General features: G+C 62.5%; 1 protein-coding gene across 1 annotated transcript in view; it reads right to left on the bottom strand.

The window, feature by feature from the left end:
• Window positions 1-9,850, bottom strand: part of KCNIP2 (potassium voltage-gated channel interacting protein 2) — a 46,973-nt gene that overhangs the window by 26,456 nt on the left and 10,667 nt on the right. The gene's annotated exons all lie outside the window — the stretch shown is intronic.

The following is a 9,850-nucleotide window of genomic DNA, read 5'->3' as shown; positions in this document are numbered from 1 at the left end:
TCCCAGGCGGCAGGGCGGGCAGCCAGCCGGGAAGTTTTCTGCTGGGATGTTCCGGTGCAGACCGGCTGCGATCCAGAGGGGCTGGGACCCCCTGCGTCGTGCCCGCCCGCCGGCCCCCTCCGTGGGGCAAAGTTGCGGGGAGAGACGGGGGGTATCGGCAGAGGGGTGCTGGGGGCCGGGGAGACCCGCGGTGCCAGCCAGCTCTCCGGGAGAGGCGGACGGACGGCTGGCAGAGCCCCGGGCTACCCCTGGCTCCTGGTCCGCCCCTCGCCACCAGCTCGACCCGGCTGGCCGGGAATCGGAGGCAGGTTGGTATGGCAACCCGCAGACTCCACAGGTCCCGCTGACCAATGAGGCACTGCTGCATCCCAGGGCCGCCTCTCTCCGAGAGCAGGGAAGGATGCTCCTTCCGGAGTGGAGCCAGCGCCGAGAGCATCCTGCATCCCCGGGCATCAGCCCTTCACTCCTGCTACCAAACACTGTGAGCATCCTGCATCCCCAGGCATCAACCATCCGCCCCAGCCAGCCGGTGCTGTGAGTGTCCTGCATCCCCAGGCATCAAACATCCAGTGCTGTGAGTTCCTGTATCCCCAGGCATCAAACATCCAGCGCTGCAAGTTCCTGTATCCCCAGGCATCAGCCACCGAGCGCTGCGAGCGTCCTGCATCCCTGGGCATCAAACATCCAGCGCTCCGAGTATCCTGCATCCTCAGGCACCAGCCATCCAGCGCTGCGAGTTCCTGCATCCCTGTGGCAACAGCACTCCAGCACTGCAAGCATCCTGCATCCCCGGGCATCAGCCCTCCAGCACTGCGAGTGTCCTGCATCCCCGGGCATCTGTTCCCAATCCCACTGGCTCCACGCGGGGGAGGAAACAAGGATCGGTTCAAGGATGAGACGAAGAGGAGTCAGACTCCCAGACCGCCCAGGCTGAGAGCGGTTCGCTCCAAAGCTCAGCCTGGCAGCGAGGTGCTAGCTTGCACAGTATGTCAGAGCCAGAAGACAGTCTGGCGCGTTGCAGCAGTGGGATTTCCCTGCTCCAAGAGCTGGCCCGAGATGCTCTGTGCAGACTGGCGACCACATCCCTTTCCCACATCACATTCTCCCAGCTGCAGTTCCCTTTCCACACCCCACACCAGCAGGATCTCTCAGCTCTGCATCCATCCAGGCTCTATTATCTCATAAGCTTCATCTCTTATTAATGGGGAGGAAGCGAAGAAAAAGAGACCTGATGGAAAATCTAGCTTCTGTGCTCCCGGGGATGGGAAAGGGGGTGCAGGCATGACCTGCCCAGGAACAGTCAGACTGCCCAGTCCCTACCAATGCCTCAACAAGGAGCCCTAAGGGAAGGGGCAGGAGACCCTCCAGGGGTTGGTATGGGGTAACATCACCCCCTGCTCCCCCAAAGAAGGGCCATCCCCTCTAAACCAAGCTCTCCCTGCCTGTTATGCTGACTATGCCCCTACAAAGGGGGGCATCCCCCCAACAGAGAGCCCCACCACCATGCTGGACAGTGTCCTGGGGTGGTGGGGACAGGCACCGGTTGCTGCAGGGCTGAGCCAGGTTTGGGGAGACCCTACAGCAAGGCACAACACACATTGCAGCGGGGGCTTGCAATCCTGCACCCACAAAGTCCCAGGCCAGGGAAGGGCTGCAAGGGACATCAGCCCTGCAGGAGGAAGGGGCCAGCCCAGGCCAGCCCAGGCAGAGCGGGCAGCTCAGCGGACGCAGAGCCAGCCTGTGAATGCAACACTCTGCCTGAACCTACCACCTGCACAACACCTGCCCACAGCAAAAAGCTCAGAAATTTGGGCTGCTGGTGGTGCCCAGTCCCCTTCTGCCACCTCCCAAGGACAGGTCTAGGGTTTAGGAACCTTGTCCTGAGCTGCGGTACCCAGGAGCCCCGCTCCTGACTCAAACCCACAATACAAACACGCTGGGACAGTGTTTTGCGACGATCAGATCCTGTGAGCTGAGTGACGCAAGGCCAAATCCTGCGAACGCAGAGCTCAGCTGCCCCCCCATGCTGGGCGGGAGACCCGGCTCCACAGCATCGCCCTGGGGACCAGCCAGCACAACTCAGTCCAAGGCAGACGCAGCACCCCGAAAGCCGGTGGGATGCAGGAGAGGTGGCAGAACCGCCACAGGAGGGTGCCAGAGCCCGCAGGACCTGACAGCAAAGTCTGCAGATCCATCCCAGAACCGCCATCCAGCTCCTTGGGAGCCAGATCCCACCCGGCCAGGAAGGGTGCTCCACCCCAGCGTGTCCCGGGCGGGTGGGAGACGCAAGCACCGTCCTGCGCACCCTGGTCATGGTGGCCTTGCGAGACAGGGGAGCTCATATGCCCCGCCATCAGCACGGCAGACCACCCCATGCCAGCCTGCGGGGACACCGCAGGAGAGAAGAGCCCCACACCAAAGTCACCACCCCACCTCCAGGCTTGGCTGCCCACCAGCATCCCCGGGTGCTACAACCAGTCCAGGATACGAAAGTGATTTCCAACGGAGCATCACCTCTCCAGGCTGGCCCTGGGCTCTCCAGAGAGGCCCTCGTGCACTGACACCGAGACAGAAGCTCATGGGGACCACACAGGCTGAGCCGGGGGACCGTCCTCACCCCCTGCACCCTGCACCCAGCAACCCGCAGCAGGTGTTTTGCAAGGACGGTGCATTGCAGACAGATGTGCACTGGCTCCCTCCAAGCACACGGGCCCCAGGCTGGCACCAGGGACCACAAGTCTTGCCCTTGCAGAAGGGCAGCAAAGCCACTCGGTCACTGACCCATCTCTTCCTCAGCAGGACAAGCATGAATCCAGCAGAAATCAAAAGCGAGCCACAAAGAAGGGCTGTTGAGCCCGCCTTTACACAAGCCTTCTTCCCGAAAAGCTTTCAGCTGGGTTGCACCCGCCATGGGTGCCACTGCAGGGTGCACCCCACCACCCTCCTGCCCTGTTGCCCAGCCTGTGCTTCTCCCAAACCCGCTTCCTCGCCACGAGAAAGCCACTGGTTCCCCCAGCCCCAGGGGAACTCCGGTCCCCACAGGGCCCTGCAGGGTGAAGGACGGCATCTCCCAAAAGGATATTTTGAACCAGCCTGTGTCCCCAGAGCATCTGCTGGGTCCCTGCAAGGGGACACGGCATTGCTAGAGCAATGGGAAGGAGGAAGACCACGGCTCCAGGCTCTGACCCCGGCGCTGCTCCCCTGCGTGCTCTGGCAGGGGCGGCAGCTGCCCCACACCTCCCAGTGCCGAGCCTGCACTGGGCACCAGCCCAGCTCCCTGCTGTAGGGTATAAACGGCAAACTCGAGGAGACTGGAGAGCAACACTGTTCCCCGCTTCCCTGACCCACACCCCTGCTGCCTGCCAGCAGGTTTTGGGGCTGTGCAGCAACACCTCCAGCTTGGATGCACAGGGGCCCAGGGCAGCCCACGCCGCGGTCTGACCCACGGTCTGTGCTGTGCCACGGTGCCGTTGCTGCAGCCCGACACTGAGCAGAGCTCCCGCGCAGTGGAGCAGCGGCGGCTGGGCCACGGGGAGGTGAGCCGAGGACACGGCTCGTTCAGACGGCTGTGGCGGCTGATGGCACACAGGGGACAGGAGGGGACACGTGCAGCTGTGCCGGAGCGCAGCAGAGCCACTGCTTCCTTCCCTGCCCGGGTCCTCTCCTCTGAGATGGCTTCCCAGCAGATGCGTCCCTCCTAAGCCACCGAAGATGGGGCTGGTACCTGCGCTGGGGGCGGGGAGCAGCCGGGGGGGGGGGGGGGGGGGGGGGGGGGGAGGGATTCATGCTGGTTCTCGGCCATGCAATATTCATTAGCACAGCCGCGAAGAGAAGGGGAAAAATAAAAGATAAACAGAAGGAGGGGAGCAGACACAATGCTTGCAGGCAGCTTGGCGTGGCACAGACAAGCCCGTGGGGTGGCTGGATCAAGGTCTTCAGGGCTGGCACTTGCACGTGGGTCCCCTGGTGCCCGTGCAAAGCCTGTCCCACCATCACAGGTATCGTGGGCGTGTGAACACCCCTGGAAAACACATCCAGGAGACAGCCATCCTTGAAGGCAGCTACATGCTTGTGTGCATGCCCAGCATGGGCAGGGACACGCTGGGACATGACATCCCTGAGGGGCACCATGCTGGGCTGGTGCTCGGGGGCCGTTCCCACCTGTGTCAGCCCTGGATGGTGCCCGGGCTTCCAAGTGTTTCAGCCCGGGCCACACGCCCCAGGGCCAGGACCAGAGCAGGGCTCCAGCCCAGGGCCACCCTGACCTGGGTATGTGGGGGCTCTCTGGGGTTGTCCTGAGGCTGGCAGAGGGAAGACCCCTGCAACAGCATCAGCCAACAACATCTTCATCAAAGAGGAAGGGAAATCAGGGTGGGAAGGAAGCACATTCCCATTAATGAGGAATGGAAATCAGAGTGGGAAGGAGACAATTTTCCATTAACGAGGAAAGGCAGTCATGGTGGAAAGGATGCAGGGCATCTGCAGCCCTGTGCCAAGCCTCAAGCCACCACTCAGGTCCACAGGGACTGGGCAGATGCCCTGTTCTCTCTATACCTCAATCCAGCAGTCACCTTTTTTGGGGGGATGGAGGGCATACACATCCCAGCAATGCCAGACCCACGGCTGCTTGGCGGGGACGGGGTAGCTCCTGGCTGGAGGGATGGCTCAGCCAGGCTCACCCCAGCGCCAGGGCACGCCGAGGGATGAGGAGGGGGAGATCCCAACAGCAGGGACTGCGGAAGCCATGCGAGCCCCTGGTCCCAGACACATCATGTCGGGGCGGGCGGCTCCATGGGAGCCAAACACCACTGCCATCCGCAGAGCAAGGCTCAACACAACCAGCCCTGCGTGCGGGTGCCGCTGCCGCCCCTGCCTCCTCCCAGCCCCGGGGACCCACAGCCTCCGGGACTCGGGGAAATGCTGAAAACGTGATGCCAGAGAAAATAAATAAGGCAACTAATGAGGTAATTTGCATAGCTGTTAGCAGGCAGGATTTGCAGCGGCTCTGACATGGGATGTGCTGTCACGGCGAAGCGCAGCCCGGGGGCTCTGCTGGCGCTTGCCGAGGGAAACACACCACGGCCGTGCTGCACGGGCCCACCGCAGGCGCCCACCACCCCACCCCGCCTGCCCCCCGGGCCGGGGAAGCAACGGGGACAGTACCGAACCGAGCAAGGCGGTGGGAGGAAGGCTCAGCGCGGGGCAGGCAGCCTGGGAGGAGCGATGTGCCCTAACCGCGAGCTCAGGCTGTCTTTGGCCACGCACCCCAGGGCTTGCGATGTACAGCGCAGGGGACAGCACACGGCTCCTACCTTGCTGAGGTGCACAGACAGCATCCACGAACGGCCGAGCTTAGGAAGGCCACGGGGAAGCTGCCAGCAGCCCAGGCTGCCCGGGAGACAGCTCTGCCGTGGCACAGCCAGCTGGCTACACATCCAAAGCCTGCTGCAGCTCCCCACATCCCTTACCTCCCCTGTGAATCTGGCCCAAAACACATCACCGGACAAGCACAAACCCTTTCCTACCTCACCCTGGCTGCCAGTGAACTCAGCTCACTCTGACTCCCAGCAGAAGGTGTAATTTTGGGGTGTAGGGATGTGCATGAAGCTCAACAGCAGCACGAGCTCTACATCGTGGCTGCTCCTGTCCTTAGATACTTGGTTCAGGAATCGCCACGCCATGCCGGGCAGGAGGACACTGGCCATCCCAGTACCCCCAGGGATGCAGGGGCAACACACCTGCGACTTGCAAAGCTGCCAGATCCCCAACCTGCTCTGCGGAGATAAACGCACTGTAAATTGTCCATGTGATGGAGAGGGGTGGCGTGCAGGGCCACCCTCCCCCCGGGCTGCCAGGGCATGTCTGGCTTTGATCACAAACCTGCGGCGACAGCTTGTCTTGTTCCCAGCCGATGGATCTTGTTAAAAAATGCATGTGGCGTGATCCGTCTGCTCGGGAAGGCGCTGCCAGGGAAGAAGCCTGGCCCAGCGCTGCACACCGGTCCCCCAGCACCGACCGGCCAGCAGCCAGCATGCAGCGGGTGATGGGGCAGCAGCCTGGCTCTGGTGGCACCAGGGTGGGGGCCCAGACATGCCCCAGGCAGCGGGCTGAGCTCTAAAGCACCTCTGCAGTGCAGGGAAAGGACGGGGGCACCCCCACCGTCTGACAGCAGAGACAAGCAGAAAGACCCAACAGACGGGTGGACAAATGGACAGACACAAGCTCCATCGGCAACTTGGGTGGTGGGTGTGGGGCAAAGGACGGGTCAGAGGTCCCCTGCGGACCACCCTGGTGTGTCTGTCACCCCCATCACCCCCCATGATGGCCCCCAGCCCACCAGGATACGCTGAGGCACTAACTCCTCCCAAGCTGCATTTCTTAAGTCAGTTCCGCTAAATATTTCAGGGATTTACACAGAAAAGCTCTCTGTGCTCGGCAGCACGTCAGCCCCGTCGGCACCACGCAGGCGGCGGCAGACACCCCCCCTGACGGGGTGTGAATAATTCATCGCCCCCACGCACAGGGTAGCAGTGGTGGGGAAGAGGGGACAAGACAGGCGGAACTGGCTCCATCGTCCCCCTGCCCAGGCTCTTGGCGTGCACCCCAAGACTCTCCACACCCTGTAAACTGAGGCACGGGGAAGGGAAAAGAGCCAGGAGCTGTGCCCAGCCCTCGTTATAGGACTGGCATGTTGAGAGAGCAGTGGTAAGCAAGGACACTACAGCCTGTCTGGAGCATCTGGGGCCATTTCTGAGCTTGTCGTACCTGCAAAGCACAGCAGATCTGGGGGCCCCCAGGATATATGGGGCAGTGGGGCAGCACGGCTCCAGGACCTCCAAAGAGCACAGCCTTTGCAAGCGGAGACATCGCTGTCTGCGGGTCCATGGCTCGCGCTGGGGCACACCACAGCCACAGCATCTCCTTAACCTGAACTGCCATCTTTTTGCCCCTCGGATGCCCACCTTGCTCCGTGCCGACGGCACCCCATGGAGAGCAGCAAGGGCTTCCATCCCCAGCACACCACCCTGCGTCCCCAGGCCTGCCCCAGCTTCCACTCCCAGTCTCACCGGGGTCTCCTGAGCTGCAAGGCTGGGAAAAATCTCAGCCTGGCCACAAGTGATGCCAGCCCTGCTCCCATATCTGCTCCGGGGGAGGGCATGGCACGTAGCACCCCAGCGTGCCGCCACGTGTCCTGGCCTCCCGGCGCGCTCCCCTCCAGCCTTGCCACGCTCACCGCCCCACTCCAAGCCACGGTGACAGCGACAAATTAACGGGCCCCGTGCAATCATGCACAGGTTGGGCTTCGATACATGGGAGATGGCACCAGGCTAATTTCCTTGCAATCAGCGCCTGCTCAGCCACCGACAGCTCCGGCTCGGCACGGCGACGGGAGGAAACGCAGCGGGGACGGGCTGGGATGCAGCCTCGGCTCCCACGTGTGCAGGCAGCGGGGCACCCTCGATCACGGAGCCAGACACTGCCGGGCTGACCGTACGGCAAAGGCTATTAGCACCACGGCTTACTCAGGGGCTCCGGCACGCGCCGGCTGCACAGCTGGGAGAGGGAGATAAGGCACCCGAGGGATCCCGGGGAGGGGAAACTTATTTCAAAGGGCAGGAATCTCCCCCAGAACGGACTTGGCTTGAAGGCACCGAGAGTGTTTGCTGCTATTAATATCTCCGGCGCTGCGACAAGGCACCTGCCCCTCGCTCCCTGGCTCGGTCCCTCCCTGACACAGCGACAAGGCAGGGAGGGACAGCAAAGCAGGCTGAGGTCCTGACCCACAGCTTCTTGCCTGTCAACACGCCAACAGCCCCCAGCACCAGCCTGAAAACCCTGGATGGGTGACAACCCCTGGGGGGCTTAGGGCAGGGGAGACACGCAAGGTCAGCGCTGCCCCTCCAACAGCCCACAGCCCACCTGCACCCCTTCTCCCGCCTCAACCCCAGCCGCTGCGCAGCCCCATGGCTGGGCTGATGGCCCCTGTGCCAGCACTGACCCTCTCCCCACTCACACCCGAGGGAAGGCTCAGCCCTCCTCCCCCCTGCCCAGGGCTCCCTGCCCCGAGGGGCAGCAGGGCCGCCCACCCAGCATCGCCGGGGCACCCGCTCAGCCCACTGCCAGCCCGGGGGGGCCCCCAGAGACTGCCTTTACAAAATGACATTTTGGGGACAGGAAAGCTATTTTCGGTTGTTTCAGAGGCAGCGTTTCCATTGCAGTTTCTCTGCCTCTGCCGGAGGGAGGGATGCTCTCCCCAGGGGTGCCGTGGCCCGCGGCTTTGTGTTGGGCTGCAGTGCTCAGCACCAGCTCTGCACCACTGGGTTGTCCTCACCCCATCCGCTACCTACCCAGTGCCTGGAGCCAAGAGGCCCAGGAGCAGGTGGGAAAAGACATCCCTGGGTTCCCCACCTGGGCACAGGGGCCAGGAGCATCCAATCCGGCAGAGGAGCTGGTGGGAGGCACAGAGCAGAGCCTGGGGGGCCATGCTCCCACCCTGGACCTCCACAGCATCAGCAAGATGTCTTTTCCACACACCTTGGTGAGACACCCCCAAACATGAGCACACAGAACTGAACAGCCATCCCTCCCCCAGAGCCCCCAAGCGCTCTTGATAGGAATAAATGTGCCTGGCGATTAAGTGGGGGCAGAGTGCAGACTCCCAGTGCAAGACCTGCTGAGAGGCTTAGAAATAAATATGTTAATAATCAAATATCCATCCTGCGCCTGAGCTCACGGGAGGACTTTCAAGTCTAATTAGCAGCAGATTTGTACCATCACTGCCTGGGCTCGAGGGACAATTCGCCGTGGTTCCCACGAAGCGAGAGGCTCCAGTGTAATTAGCCAGCAGCATCCCGTTTGCAAGGATTACCTCCAAATCCCCGGGGCTGGGGGGCAGGCGAGACCCAGGTGAGCCGAGATGAGAGATGCCCCCAGGCTTTGATCTGTGCAAAGCTGCAAATCCAGGGCAGGCAGGAGGACAGGCGGTGAGGACAGACAGCGGCACACCAGGAGGAGAGGCACCCGAGCCCGCAGGTCACCCCACACTCCCCTGCCTGCATGCAACACCTACACAGGCAGGGAGCTCCTCTCCCCACAGCATCCTGCCACAAAACCCCAAGGTGCCCCCAAAATCTCTCCATCCCCAGACAGATCATTGCCCCCCTCAACGCCCACAGTTGCCCACAGCTCTGGGAGCCCAGTTCCCAAATGGGGGACATTTTCCAGTCTACCCCAACCACACATCTTGTACACCTCATTGCCAACGCAGAGAGCTGCCCCCACCCTCACGAGAGCAAAGCTAATGGCGGGTGCACGGGCACTCGGCACTGCGAGGGAGAAAGAGAGCCGGTTCCTCGCTGCAGGCAAACACAAACCTTGGGGCTTAGCGACAGTTTGGGGACGTTCATCAATCCCCGCCTGGGCCGGGCTGTCCTGCCACAGCTCTGCACAGCGCTTTGTCTCGGGTAGATGGAAATCCTGTCAGATCAGACCTTTCCCCAGTCCACCACAGCGCTCCCACTGCCTCTGCCCACGCGTTTTTAACCAGGCCCACGTCCTGCTCCCAAGGACACCACAACAGACACCATTCCCGGTGCTACAGCAGCTTGCGGGGTGGCTGGGATGGGGAGAGAGGGGCACCCAGGGGAGCAAGACACAGGGGCAGCACTTGGAGGCACACCACTGCCAGTGCCCAAACTGGGACCAGTCTCCTGGGGAAGGCGCAAAGGTGGGAACACAGCAGAGGGATGAGGCAAGGGATGAAGAGAGAGCAGAAGGGGCCATGTCTGTACTGAGGACCAACGACACAACTGAGGGTGCTCTGCTGAGCGGGGAGCAGGACCCACACGTC

This window comes from Opisthocomus hoazin, chromosome 6, assembly GCF_030867145.1.
Source record: "Opisthocomus hoazin isolate bOpiHoa1 chromosome 6, bOpiHoa1.hap1, whole genome shotgun sequence".
Taxonomy (NCBI): domain Eukaryota; kingdom Metazoa; phylum Chordata; class Aves; order Opisthocomiformes; family Opisthocomidae; genus Opisthocomus; species Opisthocomus hoazin.
Note: the sequence above shows the minus strand (reverse complement) of the source record. Positions and strands in the feature narration are given on the sequence as shown.